This window comes from Zalophus californianus, chromosome 3 (genome assembly GCF_009762305.2).
Source record: "Zalophus californianus isolate mZalCal1 chromosome 3, mZalCal1.pri.v2, whole genome shotgun sequence".
Lineage (NCBI taxonomy): Eukaryota > Metazoa > Chordata > Mammalia > Carnivora > Otariidae > Zalophus > Zalophus californianus.
The window spans coordinates 55,978,153-55,989,979 of NC_045597.1; the positions used below are offsets into that span (position 1 = coordinate 55,978,153).

Genomic DNA, 11,827 nt, shown 5'->3' on the forward strand with positions numbered 1-11,827 from the left:
GATCTAGGTGGTGGTTATACGGACACACACACACGTCTAAGTCTGTTGAGCTATTGCTATGCTATGTGTATTCTGCATGCTCTACGTGAGCAAACAAAGGAAAGATGGGGGGGTGTGCGTTCGGCCATTGTCTCTAGGTCACCATTAAAGGGGCACCTGTATAAAGCTTAAGGAAGAACCCTAGAAAGGCTTTTCTCTCATTTTTCCATGCGCTCATTTGACCCATGGATTGATCTGGTTGCCTATGATGTTAACACCTAGGGGACTGGAGGTTGGGGAGGAGAGTCACAGCAGGGACAGGCCCCGGGTGCATAAGAGTCCTGTGGGCGGACACTCCCAGGGGGAGGCAGGGCCTGGAACCGGGAAGAAGGGCAGTGGAGGGAGGGTATTCCGGGTCATGGCTGGAGTGGTGCAGCCTAGCCCATTGGTTCTACAGGTGGCAGGCTCCTCTCTGAGACGAGGTTAACGGCTGAGGGTGAAACTAGGACCAGAGCGTGTCAGCGGGTTAGAGCAGGCTAACCCTAACTCTGGGGTGAGTGCCTGGCTGAACAAAGGTTCCTTCCCTCTCTGCAGTGTGGCCCTCCTCGCCCCAGTTGAGGACCAGGACCACCATGGAAAGTGGCTGACGGCTCCAGGTAAATCCCCACAAGCGAGGTGGGGGTAGGTGTTTTATTGACTCTAAAGCTTTCCCAGTAGCTGGGTACATATTTAATAAAAAAATCTTAGGCTTCGGGGGAAGGCTTAGGAAGGCAGAAGGGCGAAGAGCTGCCCCCTGGGCTTGGGGAGTTAGCGGTCCGGCCAGTCCCTAATAACTCATTCATCCAATATTCATCTTTGAGTTATTACAGTCACCGTGTGTCTCTAAGGAACATGTTTATTAGTGTCCGCTAAGATAATTAGCCCAATGTACTTCAAGGCAATTGCAATTGTTCCCACAAGTGCATTTCTTTCCAGAATTCACCATGGCTACTTTTCAAGGTTGGGCCCGTTTGGTTCACATCTCCCCCATTCCCCAGGGAAGGGTGCCCACTTTCTACTGGTGTCCCAGGCTCTCCAACTGGCCCAAGGGGAAGGAGATTGAGTTCCCCATCTGCAGGCTAGGATCGCTGCAGTGCGTACAAGGCCGGCAGCTTGGCTTACTTCTAGGATCACCCCAGGGCTGGGCTTGCCTCCTATCTGTCTGCTTTTTCCCATGCTCTGGGGAATGTTTAGGAGGAAAGGCACAGGTAAAACTCTGATCCAAAGCACCTGATTTTGTGCCTTGCACTTGTATAAATCCCATAACGTCCCTTGTAGTATGACAAGCAGCAAAACTCCTCTTACTGCTCGGCAGACGGCAGACAGTGGGCTAGCCTGGTGCGCCTCAAACACTGAAGTGTGCACACGAGTCCCCTGGGCATCTGGGGCAAGTGCAGACTCTGAGTCAGCGGGTCTGGGTTGGGGCTGAGGCTCTGCATCCCTCACCAGACTGCTTGCGGATCAGAGCTGCTGGGTCACAGACTGCACTTGGAGGAGGAGCTAGACCGGCTCGTCCCCACCCATTTAGAGCCTGCCGGGCAGCCCTTTTGGAATCCGATAGAGGATTCTCAGAGATCTCAGACATTCCTCTTCACTTTCTGATTCTTCAACATCCTCCAGTCCTTGCAGGTTCCAAAATACCTTTGTAACATAGGCATTAAGGGCTGCCTGATTCCACAAGACACCCGGTAATTTGTCAGTTCTCAGAGCCCCCATGGCCAGAGGGAGCTTGGAACACAGACTGACTTCACAGGAGGGGCAGGAAGGAAGCATAACTCTGAGGGAATTTTTTAAGCACAAAATGGCAGGATGGTTTATCTTCTTTCTTTTCAAAGTATTTAAATGCATTCTTTCAGAGAGCCTAGCTTTAATTAATAAATTCTTCATTTTTATGACGGCAATTTCCTACTATTTAGTTTAATTGGGTTTTCATGTTCAGAAGTTCTATTAGAAGCAGCTTCCTCCTCCTTTTTTTTTTTTTTAAAGATTTATTTATTTATTTCAGGGGGAGAGAGAGAGAGAGCGAGCCTGGGTATGCATCTGGGCCTGGGGGGGGGGGGCAGACTCCTTGCCGAGCACAGAGCCCAGTGTGGGGCTCGAGCCCAGGACCCCAAGATCATGACCTGAGCCAAAACCAAGAATTAGATACTCAACCAACTGAGCCACTCAGGCACCCCCTCCTCTTCGTTTTCAGTAGTAATACATAAACAAACATCACTCTCTTCAGCAGCATCCAGTGATTTCCACACTGTTCTGCTGTTACATAGTGAATTCATTCATTCATTCACCCACTCATTCATTCATTTAACAAATATATGTTGAGCAGTTACTAGATGCTGGGAATAAACTGGTGAATGAAGCAAACGTGGTCCCAATTGTCACAAAGTGGGGTTTTCTGGTGAGTATGGCAGAGGCGGTCAGAGGTCAGGAAGGGGTGTGTAGGAGAATGGTCAGGGCGGCATCCTGCCCAGTTTCCTGCAGAGGGTTGCGTGCAAGTTGCCTTGTCCTTTTTCACTTTCTCTTCTCTTCATGCTGAACCCAGTGGGAGGAGAGGGAAGGTAGGAGGAAAAGAAGGAAGCCTTGGACGGCGGGTGACGAAGGAGCTAGGATGCACTTTAAGGGTCTGGAAAGGGATTGATTTCTGTGTGAATTACCTGTAAAGGAAGAGGGGTTTGGAAGGACTTTATCTTCCTCCCCATGCTCTCCCCTGTTCTACCGCTGCCAAAAAATTCTTTCATGAATCCAATATTGGAGGATGTTTCTGAAGGAAGACAAATTGCTAATGGCACTAAAGCCTTCCTCCATAAAACACAGAAATGACAAGTCCTCAATCCTAGCCCTGCTAACGTTTACCAGCCTCATGACCAGGAGCCAAAAAGAACCGAAGTCTCTTCAATTTCTCCCCATTACCAGACTTTGGCATTTGCATGGCATTTGATCTTGGCCAAGCACTTAACAGTAATTGCCTGGCTCATCTTCCCAAGTCTTGAAGAATAGGCCTCAGGATGAAACCTGCATCTGGTGTTGGCTAAGAAAGGGAGTGGAGGCGTAGATTATGGGTGATGGTGGCAGGGCAGGGGCTCATGGCAAAGCGGCTCATGGAGAACTGAGATGTGGTCTCAGTCCTTCCACTCCTTACAAAACCAAGAGCACTCTTTTCACTTTTCCAGGCCTTCGTTTTTATAACTGTAAATGAGAACGATGAAACCTGCCTCCCCTCTTTGAGGATATGAGGAATATGTTAAAATGTGTTATAAACAGTGAAATCCATTTGGAAGGAGGTATGATATGGATGCAAATCATGGCAGGGTGTGCCCCCAACACACGGTTGTCCTGGCTGACAACTGCTGAGGGCCTGTGTTAAACACATTACACGCATCGTTTCATTTAATCCTCCTCTGGGCTCCGGGAGGTGGGGACCATCACCACTAACAGTTTGCAAATGAAGAAACAAGAAACCAGAGCACAAAAAGGATAAGGGGCTTTCCTAAGACCTTGGGGTTCGTAGTAGTGGAACTGGGTTTTGAGCCTCAGGAGTCTGGCTTTCGAGCATGGGAACTGAGCCCCCCAGAGCCTCCTACCCGTCTCTCTGTGTGTGCAGCCAAAGCTCCCTCAGATGCCTGTGGATTATCTGCAGCTCATATTTCATTTCATTCCAAGCTGACTTTTCCTGCCATGTAGTTCAGCTCATTAGTTGGCAAGGGAGCTCAGGGACTTAGAACTAATCCTAATATTAAGTAAAGAGCAAAGCATAATTAGGAAGATAAATCTTCTGGGGAAAAAAATGTATGTAACAGATTCCAAAGTCAAGCATGGGTGATTTTTCCCATCTTCTAGATGATCTACACCACTGTTCTCTTTTTCTAGCGGATAACTAAGGGAGGATGATAGATTAAAAAAAAAAAAATAACACAAAACTTTTTTTCCGATTAGAAGGGAATGTATTCTCATCACACAAATTTTAGAAAATTCTGCATAGTATGAAGAAAAGAATAGAAAACTCAGAATGCCACCGTCCTGACAAATGCCACTATTAACATTTTGGTGTGTACTTTTTTCAAGGCCTTTTAAACATAAATACCTAAACACTGTATGCAAATTCTTATAAGCTGTTTTTTTCCACTTAATATCTTATGGAACAATACATGTTCAAAAAGGTTGATTAACACCGGCATTTTCATTGGCTCCATTTGGCCCTGGAGAACTCACGAACTCATAGGGATGTGGCATAATTGGTTTCCTTCAGATCTGGCTAAGAGAGACACAATGGTTACATACATCCCGTCATTTACTAGTTTGTTCATTCAGCAAACCTGCCAGATGTTGGCATAAAAAGAAAAATAAGACTCAGTTCAGATCCTTGAAGAGTTCATTGTCTCGTGTCAGAGACTCTGCATCTGGCCCAGTTTCATCGTCTTCGGCTGTCCCCTCCCACTTGTCTACACAGTCCAAGAAGTAGCTTTGTCACTGGAAGTGGTCAGGCCTTGTTTGCTGCCCCTCCCCCACTTCGAATCCCTTCCCTTTTTTGCCTCTGGGTTTAACAGTAGCATAAAACTAATTTATAGCTCTTGCCAGGAAGAGGACAAATTTTCATCTCAGCCCGTCATGCGAAAAGCACTAGTACAAATGAATAATTGTTGACCCATGCTACCTATTAGAGATTGTGCTGAGGTCACCTCGTTTGTTGTTTTAACACAAGAAATTAAAGGCCCTGGCGAGGGTTTCCCTGGGGACTGAATTGGTAATGACATAGAACATCGTCTTTGTGGGTGACCTCTCCTGGCACCATGTTCATGGCAGGCAGGGGGAGGGGCCCCTCCCCCATGACTATCCCTCTATCCCGTGAGAAGGGCAGATTCTGCCTGTGTCCACTTTTGATTGTAGAGACCCCATTTTCTCCCGGGGTCTCTAACAATTAGCATGTATCCGTAGAGCAATTAGAATATACTGGATGCTGTGTGACGCACTGAGGGGACATGGCCACTGACATTGCTGTTTTGGCCATCAGGGAGCTCACCAGCACCTGCCATATGTGAAGCCTTATGTTTCTGCAGTGTAAAAGTTCATGGAGTGAAGCGGGCTGTGCTCTCTTCAGTATCAGATGGCTTCAGTTGTAGGAAAAGACTTGTGCAGGGGGAGACTCTAGAAATGGGCCAGAAACAATAGATGAGGACTGGGTGGTGGAAGGATGAGGGGAGAGCACTCCTAGAGGAAGGAGAATGGCTCAAGCATGGACAGGAGCTGGTCTTCACTGACTGGTGAGGCCTCAGCAGAGGACCGAGAACTAAGGCTGGGCAGGAACAGGGCACCTTGATTACTGAGAGCTTTGAAAACAAGACTGGGGGCTGGTGGGCAGGAGGGATGGCGGAGGGTTTCACAACATTTTTGGTCCATCCCATATCCTGGATCTATGACCATGACACAAAGGCTCTGTTGAATGCCTTCTAATATGGATGACGAAAAATTATGACAAACTGTCATCATTGTCACGTGTGTGGGTATAGAGCCTTGCACACAGTAGGGGCTCCACAGATATTTAATAACATGTTACATTATTCATTCTTCTGCCGTCTTTCCAGTCAAGAACTATTACCTTGAACCATCACTAGCATTTAAAAAAAGTGTTTTCATATCTAGTGTTTCAGGTGATCCCGAATATAGGTAAGGTCAGCCAGCTGCCCAGTCGATAATATTTGCTGCCTGGTGTTTCCTGTGTTCCAGGCATTGGCCTCGGCCAGCAGGTGAAAACATTAAGGGGCAGCAAGGCTGAGTTTTGGAGGAGATTGTGCCTGTCCATGCTGGCTCTGGAAGGTACAGGTAGCAAGAAGGGAAAATGCTTTTTCTAGGGACTGGGGATATTATGCAGGAGAATCCACCAGAAAATTAGTACAAAGAGTAAGAAAATTCAATGAAGTGGCAGGGTGACAGGCATCTAGTTTTTTCTAGCCACTGGGCCCTGATGATGGTGAGGTTATAGGGCTAGGTGGAGTGAGGCAGGGAAGGAGTTAATCCTTCTTCTGGACCTTGGAGTGTGGTCCCTGGGCAAAAAGAACAGTGGGAAAGCTTCTGGATCATTACGATAATTCTCAACAAAGGTGTTCCCACACTAGCCAGGGAAGCCACATTTGCTGTTACTAGGAGCCACAGTTCATGTCTTGAAATAGGCAGGGGGGATGCTGAGGGATAATGCAATATTCTAAAACAGAGATCAGAGGCCTCGGTGAAACTCATGAAAGCACTGGTACTTCCAGTTCTGTTTTCAGCATGTGGCCATCCCAAAGAAACACATGAGCCATTATTAAAGGACACTGGTAAAACATGAGATGAGAATCAGTGCAGACAGAGAGGAAATTTGTAGAAATTATAAAACAATATTTTGCTACAGCCTATATGAATATATGTATACTTTCTCTAAAAAAGATGAATTAACAAAAGTACTCTCAGGAAAAGATAGAAAATCTAAACACATCAGTTGCTAAGAAGCAAGAGACAGTTGTCACGCCTCTCCCATTAGCTCTTTCAAGATGTAACCCCCAGGCCAGATGGTTTCAGAGGGGTTCCTTACCAAATAAATGATCTACTTAAATAAAATAATAAAATTTAATGAAGATAATACAAAAAGAAAGCTGTAGACAAATCTCCCTTATGAATATCATTATAAAATTCTGAACAAAATGGTAGCAAATGGAGTACAGCAGCAGCATATGGAAAGAATTATATGCCTTGGCTAGAAAGGGCTCCTCTCAGGGATATAAGGCTGTTTCAATATTTAAAAAGCTATTAATATGATTCACGATTTAAATAGATCAAAAAGATCTTCCTTGATGTTGAAAAACCTTTGATAACGTGAAAAGTGAGAGAAAATACCCGAATCATATATCTGGTAAGGGACTTGTATCCAGAATATATAAAGAACTCGTACAACTCATCAGCAAAAAGACAAAGAACACAATTTAAAAATGGGTAAAGGAGAAGTGTTGAATCACTGTATTGTACACCTGAAACTAATATTACCCTGTATGTTTAGTAAGCAGAATTTAAATAAAAACTTAAAAAAAAAATAAAAATGGGCAAAGGATTTGAGAATACATTTCTCAAAAGAAGATACATAAATGGCCAATAGCGCATAAAAAGATGCTCTGTGTCACTAGCTCTTAGGGAAATGCAATTCAAAGCCCCAGTAAGAAACTGTACCCCCTAGGGTGGCTAAAATTTAAAAAAAGACAGATAACAAGTGTTGGTGAGGGTCTGGAGAAATTGGAGCCCTCATATGCTGCTGGTAGAGATATAAAATGGTGCAATTGCTCTAGATAACATTCCAGCAGTTCCTAGAGAGTCAAACATAGAATTACCATATAATCCACTCCAAGTACATACCCAAGAGAAGTGAAAACTGATGTTCACCCAAAAACTTTTACAAAAAATGTTTATAGCAGTATTATTCAGAATAGCCAAAGCCTGGAAAAAAGCAAATGCCCATCAACTGACAAATGAATAAACAAAATGTATATATCCATTCAAGGACTGTTGTTTGACAACAAAAGGAATGAAATATTAATACATGTTACACCATAGATAAACCTTGAAAACATTATCCTAAGTGAAAGATTTCCTTCAGAAAAGACACAAATTGTATGATTCCATTTATATGATATATCTAGAATAGGCAAATCCTATAAAGCAGATTTGTGGCTGCCAGGGGCTAGGGGGAGGAGGGAATGGGAGTGCTTTCGAATGGGTATGGGTTTCTTCTGGGGGTGATGAGAATTTTCTAAAATTAGCGAGTGGCAAAATGGTTGTGCAACTCTGTGAAGATATGAAAACCAACTGAATCATACACTTTAGAAGGTGTATGAATTATATTTCAATAAGACTTATAAACAATAGAATGAGATAGAAACTTTCTGAACAAGTAGGCAGGCATGACTTATAATGGGTAAACTCTGGAAGCATCACTGAAATCCAGGATAAATCAAGAATGTTCATTGTACTGTTATTTAAGATTCCACAGGAAGTAGCCAATGCAATTTGATAGGAGAAAGAAATAAGAGTATAAAGATTTGGAAAGGAGGCATAACTGGAAAATTATTATAAATGTTAAAGAACTCAGTAAAGCCCAGGTTTAATAAATATAGGCTAATAATTATTCAAACACAAACTAGTTATACACATTAAAAATAATACTAGGAATAAATTTTACTGAAAACATTCACAAACTATAAGAAAAAAAGTTTAAAATGCTACTGAAGAACACAAAGAATTGAATAAGTAAAAAGTATAATCTATTCATGAATAGGATGGTTCAATATTATAAATATGTTGACATTCCATACATTTAACAAGATCATCACAAATATGCCAATACACAACCAAACAAGCTGATTTAAAAAGTTTATATAAAAAACCATGCAAGCACACTTAGGATGTTACTGAGAAGTGAGTAGCAGTGAAAGAGACTAGCCGACCAACTTGTAAAACACCGAATGAGTTACAGTATTTAAAACAGTATGATTCGGCTTCATGAAAAAGCAAGCAGACCAATGGAACAGCACAGAGAGTCCAAAAATAAACTTAAACAGATATGGGTCTATTTAGTACATTTAGTGGAGCAGAAAGCATTGCATATCATTAGAAGATTCTCCAACTGTCCCAATGAGTTTTAAAATCTGCATCTCCATTTATCCATAGAAGTGAACTGAGAGAGAGCTTATGGACCTGGAGAAGACAGTGTGTATAGAGAAATCAGGACATAGTGGTGACCTGCTTAGACTGATGACCAGAGGCCAGATGGCAGAGAGAATTCTTAGTAGGTGTCATTATGGATAGATGACAATAGCTAGAAAGAATGCCCATCAGATCCAACCATTCGACAGTGCACTGGCCCTGGATGTTATCAGCTCACAAGAGCTAATTTTGAAAGTTTCAGGAATTTTGTGAGCTGGTTGTTAAATACAGCTGTTGTTAAAATTATGTAAACTGACAATTAGATAAATTATATTAAGAACAAAGGTAATACCCCAAACTCATCACTTCCTCATTTTTTTACTATAGATGTATTCTTGAGGTTATTTACATATCTGTAAATCGGTCTTTATATCTTTATCTGTATGGTGGAAATACTAAATAATGGTAAACATCTCCTCCCAACTTCATGAACAATGTCATGTTGGTAGCTTGAAATTAGCTGTGGGGAGAGCATTCTACACCAAGGAAATTGACAAATGCTGGGAATCAGGGCTTAATTTCCTGTTTTTTTGTCTAGAGCAGACTGAAGAAAGCAATGGAGAAAATGCTAATAAGGCAAATTAAACTTAAAAGTGTTGTGTGGGGGCATTTGGGTAGCTCAGTGGGTTAAGCATCTGCTTTCGGCTCAGGTCTTGGGTCCTGGGATTGGGCCCCACCTTGGGCTACCTGCTCAGCAGGGTGCCTGCTTCTCCCTCTTCCTGCCCCCCCATCCCCGCGCTTGTACTCTCTCTCTCTCCAATAAATAAATAAAATCTTAAAAAAAAAAAAAGGTGTCGTGTGTGTAGCTGTTACTTTGTGTTAGATAGCACACAGTATTGGTGGAATATTCTTTTAGTATTCTTAAAATTATTATCCAGTTCAGCCAAGATGTTGTTCACAGCATTGATGGGTGAGTGATATTCTGACATTTACCTTTGTTTTTTCACTTGTATCCTGTTAACATAAAAGAAAATATCAACCAACATTCATATGGAAATCACACACATTCATCAGTGATGTGGTGGCTTCTTGTTGTAATCTGATTTTGTTAAATAATGGCTGAATTACAACCAAAGGTTGCCTAGGGGTATAAGAATTCAGCAAAACCAGTGAAGGCATTCTGTGTGGCTGTGTGGAATTCAAAATGAAAAATATTGCATATTTTATTATTTTAACAAACTATAGAAATGACCCCTGAAAGTATAGTCTTTATTATTATTTTAAAATTGTGTCACACATCCTTTATGTCAGTAAAATTTAAAATGAACCTATGTATGTATAGGTATGCATACCCTCCCCCCACCCCGAGCTGATTGTCAAACATCTACCAGAATTTCACTTCATTGGCCCCTCCAAATTTGGACACAACTCTAGACAAAAGTGGGGAATCTTCAAGTTGGCTAAGATTAACTTTCCACTCTTGATGGAACGGGAACCTAAAACATGTACTAAATTCAGTTACAGTTAATGCACACATCAAATTATCAATGTTTAAAATTTATACCCATTTCTCATCTGAAGCCAGAGTGCCCTCTCTTTCTGCCTTCAGCTTCCAACCCAGTTGTAACAATATTGATGGTCCCTTCCTGGTCCTGACTCATAAAAAAGTCGATGAGGGTCAATGAGTCCTGAAGTGGACATAAATCCTGAGGCTGCCCTTCATGACTTTTGACCTTTCAGTGGTTGTTGCCTGGAAGTAACTGGCTGAGCTGCCGGGAGTTAAGGTGGGGGAATGGGCATGTTGGGGGCTCCACAGAACCAAGACCCTTAAATGGACTCCATAATTTTCATTTCGCACTTAAGGCCTCACTGGAAATTTTTAGACTGTGGTTTAGGAATCATTGCAAGTACTAGACATGTTTTTTGCGCCTGTAGATCTGGGAAAGGAGTATCTCTGGACGTTGTAACAAACACCCCAGATAAATGGTGTATGCCCACTGAAGATGGAGAGCTTTGCCTCGTGTACAAGTCGCTGGGCATGACTCCTGACCATGGGCAGGATCAGCGGCTTCCAGAATACAAGGAGACTCCCAGCCTAGAGTGTCAGTAAATTTGGCCCGTGTTCCTTCTGCCTGGCAGAGACTCGAATCAGGGAATACAGGGCTAAAAAGAGCCCAAAGTGCTTACCCAAGAAGGTCCTACCTTCATACTGACCTTGTAAAGTGTTTACAATATGTTATTTTTAAAAAACCAGGTAGGACTGTATAGGCATATCACTATATAATTCTTTTCTTATAGAAAAATACAATCAAATATATCGCATAAAAAATGTACTAGAAGTACAAATACCAGATTTTTTTTTTTTAAGATTTTATTTATTTATTTGAGAGAGAGAGCGAGTGTGGGGAGGCAGAGAGAGGGAGAAGCAGTCTCCCTGCTGAGCAGGGAACCTGATGTGGGGCTCCATCCCAGGACCCCAGGATCATGACCTGAGCCGAAGGCAGACGCTTAACCAACTTGAGCCACCCATGTCCCGCAAATTCCAGAATGTTAATTGTGGCTATCTCTGGGTGGGAATACTGGCAATGTTTTTCTTAGTGGTTTTCTATATGTACTTTTTTTAAAAAAAAAAGATTGATTGATTGATTGATTGATTTGAGAGAGAGAGAGAGAGAAGGAGTGTGCTCACACAGGAGCTTGAGTGGGAGGGCAGAGGGAAAGAATTCCAAGCGGACTCCCTACTGATGAGCATGGAGGCCCATGCGGGGGGGTTATCTCAGGACCCATGAGACAATGACCTGAGCTGAAACCAAGAGTCCAACACTCAACCAACTGAGCCACCCAGGCACCCCTATATGTACTGGTTTTGTAATTAGAAAAATGTTATTTTTAAAATAATGTGTTGGAGGGCAGGGAGATGAGAGGGGAGGAGGGGAAGCACAGCAAAGACAAGACCAAAAACACTTCCATTCTATCAGCAGCCCAAGCTCAGTGCTGTCCCTGGTTCCCTCCTTGAGCTTGTCCTGACCCAGAGCACCCAAAGCTCCTAAGCCAGTGCAGGGTCCTGGGGCAACAGCTGAAGGCATAACTCAGCAAGGGTAGTGGAGAAGCCTTCAGCTTGGCTCACAATGGCCAGTGTTCTGTT

General features: G+C 43.0%; 1 protein-coding gene and 1 pseudogene across 2 annotated transcripts in view; both read right to left on the reverse strand.

Annotated features, from left to right (window-relative positions):
* SIAH3 (siah E3 ubiquitin protein ligase family member 3) overlaps positions 1-11,827 on the reverse strand; it is a 64,830-nt gene that overhangs the window by 13,289 nt on the left and 39,714 nt on the right. The window lies entirely within an intron of this gene.
* On the reverse strand, positions 9,848-9,952 carry LOC113921043 (annotated as a pseudogene).